The following is a 16919-nucleotide window of genomic DNA, read 5'->3' on the forward strand; positions in this document are numbered from 1 at the left end:
GGATTGGTTGCCAGGCATTATACCATTTGTCTGAAAATGTTACAGGAACCAAAAAGTCAGACGAAATTCCCCGATTCCCCGAGGTACAGAGGCAATCAAGCTTCTTCCTGCCTTTTTGAGTTTTCTGATTGGCCTATTTCGACCCACAACTGGGTATATATTTTACTTCTTGCTCTATTGAACCCTTTTTCTGACATTTTACACTCCGAGGAGCCATTTTCAAATTTCGTACCGCCAAAAAAATTGTTCACAAAATTCAATTTATGGCCTCAGATTCGCGGAAAAGTTGTTTTTCAAGTAATTTCAAAATATCATACAGATAAGGAAAATTCTGATAGACTGCTTCATCAATATTCATTTTTGTGTTAAAATTTAATTATTTATCTGTGCTTTTTCTTAAAATTACATAATACTTTACATCAAAACTAATTCTAGAATTCGGTAGAATATGTCTTCAACACCTGCAGTGAAGCTTTTTGTCACTCACGTCAACAAAGACGAGTATAAGGAGGTCACCAAAACATAACGACAAAACTGACAAGTTCATATTTTAGTACACTAGTACTCTAGTGTCTCTAATAGATGGGCCCCCGTGTATTAATCTCGGAAGAATTTGCCCTCTCCCCGTCGCTTATTAGCACCCCCTTCTATTAAATTTTATAAACCTATCATGACCAGAACACGCAATTTTCACTTGTCAATAATTCCCCTTGTTATGTTATGTAGTTATTTTCTAATTGTCATAATTCCCCTTGTTATGTTTGTATATCTTTATCTCTAACCATCTATCCATTATCAAATAACCAGTGTGTCACCATCCTACTAATTCCATTGACTTTTAATTAAAAGATTTACCAATATCCACTCCTTCTATTGGCTCCCCTTTCCTATCGAAATTTGCTGACATTTTATTGAAAATTGGCCAACCTGAACACCCCCTTCTATTAGCAACCCCTTCTATTGAAAACTGGCCAACATGAACACCCCCTTCTGTTAGCACCCCCTTCTATTGAAAATTGGCTGGAATGAACACCCACTTCTATTACATCCCCCCCTCCTTTTAGAGACACTAGAGTAATCAAAATGGAAAATTCTGCTTTCTTTAGGCTCTATACCGCCAGGAGGATAGGGTAAGCGTGCTAAACTTTTTCTTTAGCAAGATGTTCCTTCTAATTATAATGTTCTTGTTTTTGGATAATTTGAGGCTCAAGTGTTCTTAAAGCTATTTTTATTTAATCATTGAATCTTCTATGACCGCATACTATACATTGTTTCAAAGTTCACTAAATAACGGTTTTGCAAGACATTTTTAGTAGCATGGTTTATAAGCTGAAAAAATCTGTTCTGTTTTGTTAACAGGAGAGTAGTTACGCTAACACACATTGGTTTTCCTTCCCATTTTTTTTGCCTGAGGCTGGGTATGTAATGTTGGTAAGTTGTTCATAATTTTTGACAAACGGAGCCTCGATTACATTGCTTTTATAGAAAGGCTTAACATTATCATGGATCGTATACATGGACTATCATCTTGGACTCTGCGATCTTTTACAATAGTAATATTAATGGAAGAACTTTCTTGGGAGCATTAGGTGTGAAGCATTTGAATCGGCTCTTTTTTTAATTTTTTTTACCTGCCGCTGCAAACAAACAATAAGAAAATTAAAGATTGTAAGACAATGATACAGGGGTTATGATGTAAATCCGCTATTCTCTTGTGACTTTGATTCCCACAAAGATATTGCATATCAAGCCAATACCAATTTCATGATTACTTGTTGTTTGTTATAGGCCTAAATCCACTTAGACCTAGAAACACATTCTGTTGGTGTCCCTCTAGTCAGTTTTCAAAGTAGACATTTAATAAACAGTAAGACCCATTGTCTTATTCCTTTTGTGTTTCTACAGAATATAATTCTTTGTCAGCTGTTACTATGTATTCAAATAATAGTTACCGAAACTATGGACATTTTTTTTTAAACTATGGACGACCTTGCAAGTTTAAAAAAATTATGGCTTTTGTCAAATTTTCCTCTAACTTAAATATTAATTCTACTTTTTAGCCATCCTCCAGTATAAATTTTTTTCAATAGCTTTTCCAATGTTTAAAGCTACAATGTTTGATTAAGCAAAATTGCTGTACTTCTTGTTAAAAGCATAAATTAAAAACCACAAAATCAAAATCAATTTCCGAAAATCAATTGACTTCCTATGATTTAGAAAGATTTAGAAAAATGTATGATTCCTAATGTTTTTTAATTGATCAGGGGCTGTTCTCCAGCTTATTTCTCGAATCTACTTAATATAAAAACGTACCAATCGACAAGAAGATTGAAGGATTAATTATGCTTACCTTTATGTAAAGCTGACTCAGGCCTCAAGGGTTTATCCTATCTGGAGTCTATAATTTATAACAACTAACCTACGAATGTTAAATTCATAACTCAAGCATGTTTGAAAATAAAAAAATATAACTACATGAAAAAAATAAAATACGCAGAAAATATATTTCCATCTATGCCTCATTTTTTGAACCGCTAACATCACGGAACCATTTCGAGAACAAGTTCTTTCGGCCACCTCTGCCAATTCAATTTAGAAGTTTGCCCTTCCAACTTTGTGTTTAGTTTTTGTTGGTAATGGCACCCAACCATTTACTTTCTTAGAATAGGAATAAAACCACTAATTTTATCGAAAGCTATCGTTTTCACTTTACCCTATTCATTTGATACCACGTTGATAAGCTTCGTAAAAAAAGTTGTCTTGGAGTGAAAATTTTAAAACATCTTTTAACTGTAAGCGCATTGCAAAATTTAATCTTTTTCTTAATCTTCAATTTCATTTCTTTCATTAATTAACTAATTGTTTTATATATGTAATTATTAATTATTCATTCTTAATTGCTTTTTATTCTAAATCTTTGTAGAGTGGGCCTAAATTAGCTTATACAGAAATTGTACATAAACAGCTATATTATACCCGCCTACTATAAATAAATTGATTATTACTATTATTATGATTATTATTATTATCGTCATTCGATACCACATTCATCAGCATTGTATACTAAAACTTCCTCTCTGTTACCTCTCTTAGCATTGCAATATGTCATATTTGGTTAATGGGTCAAGAACATAAAAATGGCCTAATTGTCTCTGCAGTATATCTTTAAATTTGATTCAAAAAAGGGATGGAACAGTGATACTTTAACATCGTCATACTTTTCCTTTTTAACTTGTTTTTTTAAAAGTTTTCTAACCTCGTTCATTCTAGAGTATGTGAAAAAGCATAATGCGTTGATTTCATTTATGACTAATAACGCGTTACTAATTGATTTTGAATTAAGATATTGATTAATTCAATTACGTGCGTTTAACAAATTTTATTATTTCGAAAAGATAATGGGCCACTCATCCTGAGAATCTTGGGAAAAAGGTAGACAGTGGCAAAAAACATATAATATGACACTGATTTGTGGTTTATATAAAAGGGGGTAAAAATCTCAGTCACTTTTTGAAAAAAATCTTCTCGTTTCGTGTTTCATCACAAATGAGATAAATGGTGGACTGGGGTGTAGATAATTTCAAAATGAGAGCAGCGAATGGGCTTTGCGCAATCGTATTGAAAAATGACACAATCTAAAGCATGCATAGTACAAGTTCGAGCACAGGACCAAACCCCTTAACTTTCTTTTTTCTCTGAGTAGCGTTTCGAAAAGTCGAGGAAATGGCCCAGAGGAACGATAAGCACTTTCTTGGACTCATGTTGTTGCATCACAAAGAGTACCGCCAAAAAATGACATCATTTGAAGAGTAATTAGAGCCACCGACAAAATTCTTCGCCCTTTCATTTATTATTCGCGCCGGTAACCGAGAATCTTTTGAATAGACAACCAGAAATAGCAAAACCATTTATATTACGGGTTTTGCATGGCAAATATCGGGTAAGCACGCCCATCCTTCAATATTTGCGTAGGATGTGCAACTTACTGGTTGTCGGTTTCTGGTGATCGGAAAGTAGAAGACTTTAGTCGAAAGGAAAACTAGAATATAAACAATTGAATACTTTAAGCCAAAGATACATCTGGCCTAGAGCCTAGGATTTCCTCGAGTTGCTAACAACAATGCCGTAAGAACTGCTATGTGGAGAACGGAAAGCCATAAAAAGAAATCCAGTTGCCTTATATGGCATATCATCAATATGCTACGACAAAGTTATGCGAAATGTAAATTTTTTCGACAGGTTCTTGGGTTTCAAAGCGAGGCCATGAGAAAGCTCATACGTTTTTGAAAAATGTGAAAAATTTTGAACATTTTTTTTGTCTCCCGCAGATGCATTGGATGGTGAAAGGAACAATGTTCTCTAAAGATTCTTCCTCAAGTTTTGTAAAATGACATCGAGTTGGTTTTCCCTGAAATTATTGCAGCACCCCCATCAAAAATTGTAGGCACTATCCACTCAGATTTATTTATATTATATATATTTTGCCATATCAAAAATATAGTTTTACCAGTTTCAAGGGGGAATGGAGAGATTAGGGGATTTTCACAAGAAAAAAAGAATCAAAATGCATAGAGCAAAGCAAGATTATTGAGCTATCATAGCACAAAGGGAAGTCTGTTCATTTATGAGAATCCCAAATATGTCTAAATTTACCATAAGAAACATTAATAAACACTTAGCTGTGTGACCTTAGAGGTATGTATATATCTATATATTTTTTAATCATAGAAATTTTGCACATGAAAAGATATGCATGCAGTCCCGATGCAGTCTAAGATTCCAAAAATATGGAAGTGTCTTAGGCCAATACCTAAAAACATCTTGCCTTATAAACGCTTTTATTTCCTACCTAGAAAAACCAAATTTGATAGAATTCACACCCTTAAAGATATTGAATTTCCCCTTAGTCATGCAATAACTCTTTGCTAGGTAAAAATTCAAATCTCGTTTTGAATGATGGTACCGTCTGATTACTAGACAATCTCTTTCTCATTGTTCATTAATAGACCTACCGGTGTTTGTGAGCTTGCGTCATACCACCTGTATTGAAATGATGCATGTGAACTGACGGGTTTAATTATGATTAATCTGCCAATCTGCTCCACTGGCTTTTAATTTGTTCGTTTATTATTAAAATTTGGCAAAACAGGCAGATAGTTGATGGTACCAACGCATTCTGATAAATTTTTCCACTTTTACATCTATTATTTACTCAGGACAACTAAATATTTCATGCCACATCTACAAAACAAATACAATTGGGACCAACACCTTGGTTCCAAAGTGTTTAATTTCAAGAATTGGGAGTTATTACGTAGATTTTAGCTTTTGCCCCCTCCTCAAGATTTTGAAGGCTGCTGCGACCCTCAGGTAAAAATAAGAATACTGCATACACATTTACTCTAAATCTAATCTAATCTTATTTAAATCTAAATCTAAATCTAAATCTAATCTAAATCTGAAATATTTGGACAGGATAGATTACAAAACATCGGACAAAGAATTTTTGGAAGCACTTTAGAGAACTTTGGTCAAAAACTTTGGCATGACACCAAAAAATGCTGATACCAAATGTAGTATAACATTAATGAATAATGGACAACTTAAACCATCTATAAAAGTTTAACAGGAAAATCAAAGTACAAAATGTTGACATTGTCAAAATATGATTCGATGTGAATCATAAGATTCCTGCGACGAGGCGATAAAAATTTTTCATAATCCATGCCACTGCATTGAATCTAAGAAGCAAACTAAGAGGCTCGTAACAGGTATGAGCAAGAAGTTGATGATGGAAATTCTGTACAAATGATAATTGAAAATGTAGGCTATGATTGTGAAGCACAGGAAATTCTACATGGAGAGCAAAAGCAGAAACTAAACTTTACGTTTAAATGCATCGCTGACTAAACTGTACGTTTTTATCAATATAATGCATGTATAAAAAAGCGATAAATAACACGTAATGTGTTTCTTTTGTTATATTCTATTATAAAATCATTTTCAAATTCGGACAAGCTTGGGAAAAAATTGGTCGGGATTGGGGCCACATTTAGACGATATTGAAAGATGCCTGATTGCAATTTAAAAGAGAAGATATTTGATTCCAATATATTCAAAAGGATGCTACCAGCTTTTTTGAAAGTTTTAGGGTATGGCTGAGCATTATGTTCTTGGGGAATCCATCCCTTGAACCTCTTAATTTCCAGGAGCTGCATGCACCACTGGCCTTATTTACAGGGACAAACTCTTGGTCAATGGGAGCAACTGTCTCCCATTGCCTGCTACCCTGGGTACAAGATTCTTCATTATTTTGTCTCAGAAATATAGTTAGAAACTAGCCACAGAAATGTTTTTTAGCAAGCATTTTCTTTGCAACCGCAGCTGTCTACGATACCTTATCCCCGGATTGATGAGGCTCCGGTACCCAGGGTAATTGCCTGCAAAGGAAAAAGAAGCCAGATGTCCTCTATCGCATAAATACTGACTCATTTTGATACTGTCTCTGGCATGGCAGGGGAATACCACCCCATATAGTTGCTGACATAGTATTATGATAGGAGTATGAGAGAATTCAGCTAATTTAAAAATTCCAAAAGATGCCCTATTTTTTTGCTTTTACTTTTTGGGATACATTTTCGCGAGAATCGCTTTTTAGTCAATAACTCTACAATATCCCTTCCCATCAGATGACTTGAATAAAAGAGAAGAGAAACTGGGGCGACAGTAAGTGCTATCTTTTTGAGTTGAAGCAGATGATTAACATCGCAATCTAGAAGCTGTTGTTTAAGTCATGCATATGATAAGCAACAATACTCCTATCCGTTAGTTATTACCTGTTCCTTCCTTCGCCCTTGCGTCTTGCAAGCCTCAGCAGGTATTGCACAATTTAAATCGATTGATTTCGACTTAAAAACAATATCTGATTGATCAAATTGTTGCTGCTGTGGGATGGACGAAGAACTATTGTCATTTGAAACCATTCAAGATTATCTCGCATCAGCATTGTATAAGCAAAATTGATTGTAAAAACTCATATTACTATAGTTGACATCACTTAAGCTAAACAATTATCTTTATATACACTGTTTTCTTTATGTTCTTGAAGTAGCCGCTTTCTTAGTCCGTTTCGACCAGAAATAGAATATAGGGTCAATCAAAGGACCAAGGCACACTATTCTCACTCCAATCATCAATACAGGAGCCATTTTTTGCATCGAGACAGTTTCGAATTTCTGCAAGGAGAGCATAACAATAAGTGGCAGCCATGTGATAATGGTGACAAGCAAAAACGATGTCATGATAGTCATGGCGGTCTTCGTGTTGTCTGTATCTGAATTTTTGCTCACTTGAGATGATCTCCTTGTCTGCAAGTTGATGCCTTTTCTGATGAATTGTATTGCTTTAAAGGAAAGTCCAATAATGCAAATGACCTTGCAAATAGTAAAGACGAGGGAGAAAACTGAGTTTGGTCGCAAAATCAATATCATTACGATAACGATGGAGAAAACCCAACTGCTAATCACTGCAATAATGTGCGCCGTGAAAGAGATCTTCTTTAATGTTCCGTGTAGAACATGAATTCTGACGGTCTTCTTTAATTGGCAAAATAGAATACATATCATCGAGAGTTGATTGATGTTAGTAAAAGCCACAGTTGAAATGAAGCATACATCCCTTAGCCAGCATCTCTTGCTTCCAAACTTTATCAGCATGTATGACAAATAAGCGATGCTTCCAACACAGAAATTACTTATAAAGACATTATTAAGGTAAATACGATGCACTCGCTTTGATTTGAATCTTTTCTGGACACTATACAATGCATTAGCATTTAAAGTCGATGATGCAATGGCAATCACCATCCAACACAAACCTTCAACTAGGTCTTCTTTTATATCTAACTTGATAATACGGGCATTGCAAGATATTTGTGTGCTTCCGTTTGGCCCTGGTAACAATGAATTGTTTTGTGCCAACATTTTGAGCAGTTATTCTCCCACTGTACGTTATCTTCCTTGAAAATTATTCTATAACAGTCTGTCTCTTGTTCTTGTGTCCATGTTTAGTTGGCTTTCAGTCAACCAGCACCCAATACATGCCCAAATTCATACGAATTTCGGACACGTTTGTCACAGGGTATTACGGATATCAAACATTTTCAAAAGCTTTGGTTGAACAGTTTTGAAACTCTTGTGGAACCAGTAGAGAAAATTAGTTTGACAGCTTCTCCACAATATTTTGCAAATAGTAGGCTGGATTGCAAAAACTGAAACCAAATTGTCTTCACACCATGAGTTGCTCACCTGCAAAATATAATTAAAACGCAGTATTTCAGCAAGTGTTGTGAAACATAAAAAATGTTTCCTAGTAACAGTGGTAGCTGTCTTTGGTTGGCCTCTTGACTTTGATGACACATAATAAATGCGAGCACCATTAATGTAGAACCATTCTCTGCTAAACTGTTGCATAACATTCTTTTTAGTTAGTGGTTTTGCCGATTGATCTATATAATACACGCCTATTGCCTGGAAATTTGTTTCCCTCATTGTAGACAGGCTTGCAAACATTTTGAGGAAAAAGCTTCCCTCCAATTAGCAAAAATCACGGGTGATTCATATTTTTCATGAAAACATGATTTTCAGCATATGACTTTTATTAACTACTACGAACATCATATCTCAGTGGTTTAATCATAAGCTTCTTGACATCGATTTTCCTCTAGGATACTTTTAGAACTGGTGAAATTGCAGCTCAATGTGAGGTTTTCAAATTATTCTTTTTTTTCTCAAGCTATTAAAAGATTTTAGAGAAATCAGTTTATAGAAAGATAAATTTGTTTTCATGTTATCAAAAGGCCAGGGTCTTTTTCACGTATAATATGAAGCAAATCGAGCTTTTTTCAGTTAGCTAGGCATCTTGTCAAATGATCAAGAATGTCTTCGGTGGATTCTTTTTCGAAAAATTAATAAGCAGGCAGACGTTCATTCCGGGCTCGATAGTAAACAGCTTATCGACATATTTCTTTATTTATTGAGAAAATTCAAAACCAACAGTCCCCACAATTTTTCCAAATAATTTAAAATCACCCACAGTTCCGCTCGTTCATCATCAATTACCTCCCCTTAGATTTTTTTATTTGTGTTCTCTCACCAAAAATTTATCTAGCACCCAACGAAGTAAAGGCTACGAAATTTCACTAAGAATACCATTTCTATTCATAAATGAATCAAAAGGTTTTAAAGCCAAGCTCTGTGAGTCAAACTGATCTTTCATGCCTGTTCTTGCCATAGGTATATGTACAAGAGGAAAGACACAAGAGCACCAGGTCCCCAAGGCAGGGGCATTGTGGCCCCTAGAGAAGATGCCAAATTTTATCATTTTTAAAGGTTCATTAGCGTTGAGGGTGTACCCCCTTTTCTCTAACCATAGTCTATTTAAGACTGCAAACAATGTGAAACAAATCCAATGCTGTAGTGCACACTTGATACAAACACAAACGCGACAGAGCACTTACGTGCACTGCGAGCGAAACGAGCAAAAAATTTTACGGCCACGCCCTTTGAATTAACTTGAAATACATTTCGAAATGTTTTTGCAGTCGTTTACCACGTATTACAATTTTTAATAAAAGGAATATTTATACAGGATAAACACTTCAACAATTACAATATTGTTGATATCACTGTGTGTCCTGTGCCCTAGACATTAAATGAAATTGAAAGATAATGTATTACATTGAAGCCGTTGAAAAAATCTCACAAGAATAAAATCTATAAAACCTTATGACATATCGAGATGGAGTAATGCTTGTTACACCATTAATATCATTTTGCATTTTAACACAACTCACACACACAAAATGCATTTTAAGTTTTTCAACAAATTCCTTGTATGTCCATGCCTGACGTATGCCTAAAGGTAGCTCATTGTACACTTTAGCTCCTTGTACAAAAATGACTTTCGAGCATACTCTTTTTTATTACTTGGTAATCGCACTGTAGAGTTCTTATTTCATGTTTCCTTTTCATGCTCTATCAGAGTAAAATAATTCTGAAAATGTGTAAAAGCAAAAATAACCCAATGTTCGCAAACCTTGTTACGTATGCTGAAAATTCTCGCTGAAAATTACAATCTTTGTATAATGAAAGAGACTTCCATTAGGAATTTATTTAGCCATGGCCGACTGGCCTTTTTGGGGAGAGGTACGATTAAAAGTTCTTAATGAAAAGTTGCACCGCTTCAAAGTAATCTTCTTTACTCTTCTGATAAACTAGAATGCTTTCGCCGCAAAACTATTTTGGAACTGTTATTTCGTCGCAATTCAGTTCTAAAGAAAAAATTAAAACATGAAGGTTCGTTGTTCTGTAAAGAGACAAAACTCTTTTCATATTCAAGATTGTTTCCAATATTAGTAAATGCCTTCAGTCTTTCATATTATAAATGACACCAACGTCCCCAGCTTTACTTAGCTAAAGTATTATACGAAAGTGAGAGTGATATATCTATATAGGAGAGTGAGGGAGAAACCGCGGTTTTGCCTTTGATGGAATAACGTCATTGCAACACTAATTGGAAAAGAGATTGTAATTCTGCAGTCGCTATCTCCCACCAGCAGTTGGCTTGTTTCTATCGTTTTGTGGGTTAAAGTGTGTTTGACGCAATGCAAATGAGTTAGGTCAATTAGAAATTTACTCATTTTCTAGCATTTACGTTTTTTGTGCCGTTTCGTACATCGTAAAATGCACCTGTAGATACTCAACTGGATTAAATGCTTTAGCTAAGTAAAGCCGAGAACGTTGGTGTCAAATATGAACATCGAAGGTAAGGTAATTGTTTATGAACGAGCAGAACTGTGGGTGACTGTCAATTATCTGGAGAAATTGTTGGGAATTATGGGTTTGAATTTTCTTTTTTTTCAAAAAAAGGTTTGTTTACTATCGAGTCCGGAATAAACGTCTCCCCCGCTTATTAATTTATCAAAAAAACCAATGACATCCCTATATAAAGACTTTCTCTATCCTCAACTCCTCCGCACTCTTTTCCCTCCCGCAACGCCCTTTTGAACGCCCTATTTCCCCAACGCCCCACTTGATGCTCTGGAACCCAGGGTACCCCCTGTGTAGTACTTTTGAGCCTTGTGTGTTCAAAAACTGCGATGCGTATTTGACGAAGCTCCTAATCGTAGTGTAAGCAGGGGCATCGAAAGCAAAAAGAAAGAGTTTAATATTCTGCCATGTTATAAACAAGCCTTTTCTACTTAAAAAACCAGAGTTTGGTTTCTATTCCTTCTGTTTTCAAGTTAGGGGGACTACTAGCTATTATCCCTCTTTATTTTAACTGGGGAATTTTGCACTCATCTTCAGACCCCTATTTATTATTGATATGGGACATTTTTCATCCACGGTAGATGAGTAGCTTGGCATCTTAGAAGTGTCAGGGGCAATACCTAAATTGTTTAGACGAAGAAATGCTTTTTCTGATTTTGGTTATGTTGCATATTTTTTGGATTGACTCTAGCAAATTACTCTAGGAAAGTTTAAAAGATATGATCCTTTAAAATTTCTAAAAGCTTCCTCAAATTGGAGCGTCTTTGGTTGAATTTTTCAATGTTGCAGGGTGTTATTTTGTAGTTGAGCGTGATTCCTATTGCTTGTTACGGCTGACGGTTCAAATATAAAAAATGTGTACACGCCCTATGAATTTTTTCCTGTTAATTATCTTCCTTGCTTTGATTTGTAGACAGAGACAGATTTAAGCGGCAAGAACTGGGGGGGGGGGGAGAGTAGGGGAAAGGGTGGGAGGTGTTGGATAATGATTGGAATTTGTGTCATACCCTTCAGGTGACTGGAAACTGATAGAAACGCCCATTTTCAAAATCTAGTCTTTAAATTTAAGGTAAAAAGGATAAGAAGTTGAAGAAGGCAACTTTTGGAAACCATTTTGATACTACTGGCTACAAAAAAGCATTTTTACCGAATCAAAGCAAAGTTTACCGAAAAAAACAAAGAACACACGGGGTGTTGCACCCCTCCAACCCCCGGCGAATCTCTCCCTCTATGTGGATACATTTATTCTGACTTTGACAATCCTATTTGAAATAATGCTACACTTAATAAAAGCTCTTAAACTCTTACTAGAACTCAAATAAATAGAAAAAGAATTCACAATCGTCTCAAAAGACTACTCTCAAGTTCCTAATTGTAGGGGGAAGGGGTAAGCTCCATTTGTTAATATCTCCTCCCCCTCTAATTATGTATTTCATGCATAATGAACATAATTTCGTCGCAATTTAAACATATTTTTGGAAAATCTAAGCACTTCAATCAATTTTAGGGTTTTTCAAAAAAATGCCAACCCTTTCTTTATTAGACCCCCCTGCAATTAGGAACTTGAGAGCTACAACTAGAGTGAATTTGAAGAAACGTTACCTATTTTCTAAGCAAAAAGCTCAGTCCAAATTGCTATAGCCCCGTGATGCACTAGTTAAACCGGCAATTTCTATTAGAAAATAACATAATTTTTCCAGTATGCGGTAGACTCTTATACGAGCCAGGGACACCGTACATTTTCATTTTTATCTTAACCCCTGCTTACATTTTACTTAGATCTGTTTTTAAATTTTTTGTATGTTGTGAATGAGCAAATGAAGCTCAGAATACAGAAAAACGAATCTATTGCCAAAACAGGCTGGTGGGGGATCATTTTGCTGGAAGAAATTTTTCACGATTATGCTGGCTGATTATAAAGAAAAGTCTTAGTCATTGAATCATCACACAGGGAGCTGTTCAGAAAGCAAGCTCTTGATCTGCTCTTGCTTACCTACGCAGTGCAAGCAGGTGCATCTTGCACAAGAAACCCCAATTAAGGACCCATTACTCTTTCGTTTCATTGATTATCCATTGCCGTCAAAATGAACTTGAGGCGCTAAGTCTGTATACAGCATAGAGATGGAGGTGAAATTTTTTCTCACCCATGTCGGAATTATGATGTCCTTGAATAAATAACCACGTCAGTTTTGAACCTTTGTTCGTAAATTTTCATCCTTTCGCAATGCTTGGGCGTAACGGTTCAAAAGCCAAGTGTGAATCCTTTTTTATAAGGGATGCAACCAGGTTTTTATCATATTAGCAAAGTTAAATAGCTAATTTTGCTTAACAGTTTTAGCCAAGGGAAAATAGTTCAAAAATGAGGAAGATAGTGACAGTTTGTTTCTATCTATTTATAATAATAATAATAATAATGATTACAATAATGATACATTTTTTACTGTTAGTGTGAACACTAATAGACACTAACATGAAGCAATTTAAGAGATTGCATTATGGAAGTCATTGACTGCAAGCGTTACAGGCGCATTGATTTTCGAAATATCAATCTTTTATATGAACTTTGAATTTACTTGCATTTTGGATGATTTTATTTCATTTGGAAGAGAAATCCAAATCTTTGGACCCAAAAAGCTAAAAGATTTTATACCATAACGTGTAGTTTTAACCTTTGGAACAGATAGAGTATCAATTTTTCGAAGATTATAGCTATTGGGTTTTGGGAGAAAGTAGTCTTTCATTCATAAAAGCTGGGTTCAAGTTGTGCAGAGTTTTGTAAACTTCTAGTGCTAGCAGCCGAATGGAGTGAATATGAATTGTAGTAGATTTAGCCTTGACTAGAAGTTTAGAATACGATGAAGTGTAGTCTGAGAGGGCTAATCGTAGGGCCCTCTCGTTTACGTTCGTGAGCTTCTTTTGGCTTGCATCACTGCAGAATAACCAGATGAGGGGGCAGCGATTGAAGTGACAAAGAATAAGTGAATTAAAAATCGCCACTCTTTCATTGCTACCCATGAATCGAGCTAGTCTTTTGATTGCGTTCAGCTGAATGGCAGCTTTTTTGCAGACTTTATCAATATGCGAGTCAAATTTTAGTTGTTCATCGATTTGAATTCCAAGAAGAGTTACTTCGCTACTTACATTTATTTTGAAGCCATAATTTATAGAAAATTCTGTAATGTGATTGTCATTATTTCCCGCAATAAGTGACTGAAATTTAGATGGATTGGCTATCATATGATTTGAAATAAACCAGTCAATGCATCTATTGGTGTAATGCTGTACAAATCTATGGGGTTCATCAGCATTTATAGCAAAAATGGAGATCGTATTATCATCTGCAAAGTAACATAGGGAGCCCTCCTGGATGAAGAGAAATATGTCATTTATAAAGAGGTTGAAGAGCAATGGTCCAAGTATTGAGCCCTGGGGTACTCCATGATTAAGTGGCCTTGGTAATCTTTTAGCCGTGCCTTGATAATCCGAAGCCTGAAGAGAGTCAAGATTTAAGCGTAAACTGAACTTTTCTTTTGCATTCATTCAAACAAGTTTCTGACTTTTTTTTCCAATCTATTCAAAGTTTAAAGAATATATAACGCATTCTTGTTAGAGCTTTAAAACAAGGCATTTCAGATTTATGTAGAATTTGCGTTTCAGATATTGTAGATCCCGATTGGGCTTGAGAAGGCCTATTTGGGAAGATCTTCGGTGCGTCGGGGAGTACACTGGAAAGTCTTTGGCGCAGAATGGCATCATTATTTTCAGTAGTGGTCTTGCGTCCTAAAGGGAACATTGTTAGTAGCCTAACAATTATCTTGTACTTGGCCCAAGTTAATTTGGCTCATATAAGATCTTGAACATTGGCTAAAATTGTAGGCCCAGTCGAGCAGATATATCTCAATGAAGCAATAATATTCGGGCTAGACCTATACTAAGCCCCTCTAAACGTTTAGCCTCCACTATGCCCATCCCTGCGCCCAAAGAAAAAGCGATTTTCACAATAGTTTCGAATTATCAAAATTGGTTTTCAATTTTGGGTTCATGTCTGTAAAGAAAATCGGTGAAGAATTGTTGGAAGTTGATCCTTATGAAAGAATTGATCTCATCTACCGAAATTTGGAAATAGAATTTTCAAGAAACATGTACAAGCAATTCCACAAATCCCATCCTATTTATTATTTCATTTTCAAAACATTAAACAATAAAATTGTAAATACCTGCGTTTTGGGGGTTGAAGCTTAGTGGTTGATATTTTCTTTTCACGTATCGGATTGGAAACAATTGATGTGGAATCTAGTTATTCCCAGCCTTCTTCCTTAACATGAAGTTTTTGGCGGCGTCAGTCTAGGAAAGAACATAAAGAAGAATATCAATCCATTGCCTTTTTTTAACAAAATAAGTACGACGCTAGTACTTGTTTTGTGAACAAGGAAATTAAATTTTATAGTTAAAAATCAAGTTAATTTTGCGCTACTCACCGATCTAATGAAGTTTCCTCGTTCAGCAAAACAAAAAACTGTCTCCCTGCCTTGTTTAGCTTCCAGCATCAGGAAGGATTGACGCAATGAGAAATAAGCAATCACATTGATGAACAACTTCAGGTTGAAGGACATGCATTATTTAGAACAGATAATCATTGATAATGAACGAAGCCAACGTAAATTAGACCTACACTTAGATAAGGGGACAGTGAAATAAACCAGCAGGTGCAAATGGTAAACCAAAGATTTACTACGGCAATTATTATAAGACTGTTAAGAGCTATCAATGAAAAACTTTTGCTTATCAAAGATTTCATCTTGCGCGCTGTTGGAATAGCCAAGATTCGAGCATGCTTTGTCTGCACAGTCCGCATTATATAAAGAATGCTATTTGACAAGCAATGTGGATCCAGTGGTTCAATTGAAGGTCAGTTCTTCCTGCTACTAGGCATTCCACCCTGACAACTTTCGCTTCCATGGCCCGAAATGCTCTCACTAAAATACAAAGATGCAGAGAAGCTCGTATTATGCACATAGGAGCCTGATGTTCAGACAAGCCTATCATCTACCTCACTTTATGAGTGCACAGAAACGTATCTTTTACTGATGCTTACTTCTATGATCATAGTTAAAATCAATAAAAATCACAGCGTAGGCCTATAAGTGCTGCTATATTTTGTTTCAATTTCCAACCCGCTCTTGAAGTCCTTGCTTTTGCCCTTGAAACAATAAATTACAGGGAAGATTTAACAATAGTGTCCCAATATTTTCTTTCCATATCATTTAGGGCTCTACTAGCGAGCTATTGCATGCCATAATAAGTCATTTATTACTGCCCAACCAGCATTACCAAAGTTTTCACCCTCTGTTCACTCTAATAAAAGCTTCTCGCCGCCGACGCAGTTTTCAGAGGTCAGCAGTTAACAGAATTAAACAGTTTCAATACACTGATCCATAGAAATTTGACTTTTTAATCACATTTGCTTGGGGTGCACATCTACTAGAAAATTAGGCCTAATAAGGGATCTGTTCACAAAAAACACAACAAAGGGCATTCGGGCCAATAGAGAACATTTTGAAATGTTGATGAGTGCATTTAGGGCTTTTTAGACAAAGAACATGCCATACACATGTCGTTGACGGGAGGATCTGGTGCTGAACACCTTGTAGGGGGCGTCGAAACACCAAGAGGTACATGTCCCACAAACTTTAAAAAACAGCCCTTTTTCTTAGACGAACTCTGTTTATAACTTTTAGGAACGTGTTCGTTTTCGTAAGACACAGTTTCCCTTTCATTTTGCGCCCCTTCAAATATGAAATGCCTTCGACGTGTTGCAAAAAGAAATCAAAAGTAGCATTTTTTCATAGCTGGTTTGTTCTTTTTGCAGGCTTACACTCATGAGGGAATAGCAGTAGTTTTGCACTTTTTCTACTATCAAGAAAATGACGTGGTAAGAACGGCAAAGGGCAGTTGTGCAGTTGTGTTACCGTTTATAGGCACTGTTTTTGCCGGTAAACCCCAAAGATTGACGCAATAATGCAAAATTAAAACAAATTTTATGAAGCAACTTTGTAATCATTGTAACACATGAATTTCTTTCCCAACGCA

The 16919-nt window shown here is 35.7% G+C and overlaps 1 long non-coding RNA gene across 2 annotated transcripts in view; it reads right to left on the reverse strand.

The window, feature by feature from the left end:
- Positions 1-4434: 4434 nt before the first annotated feature.
- LOC148960300 (uncharacterized) overlaps positions 4435-16919 on the reverse strand; it is a 58918-nt gene continuing 46433 nt past the window's right edge. For both annotated transcript variants that reach the window (XR_016145194.1, XR_016145193.1), the window contains 3 exons: positions 15308-15805; positions 15047-15173; positions 4435-8306 (listed from right to left, as the gene is read on the reverse strand). This is a non-coding gene — a long non-coding RNA (uncharacterized LOC148960300). The remainder of the gene's footprint in view (positions 8307-15046; positions 15174-15307; positions 15806-16919) is intronic.

Source organism: Rhopilema esculentum, chromosome 4 (assembly GCF_057945365.1).
Source record: "Rhopilema esculentum isolate cy_ngs chromosome 4, ASM5794536v1, whole genome shotgun sequence".
In the NCBI taxonomy this organism is placed as follows: domain Eukaryota; kingdom Metazoa; phylum Cnidaria; class Scyphozoa; order Rhizostomeae; family Rhizostomatidae; genus Rhopilema; species Rhopilema esculentum.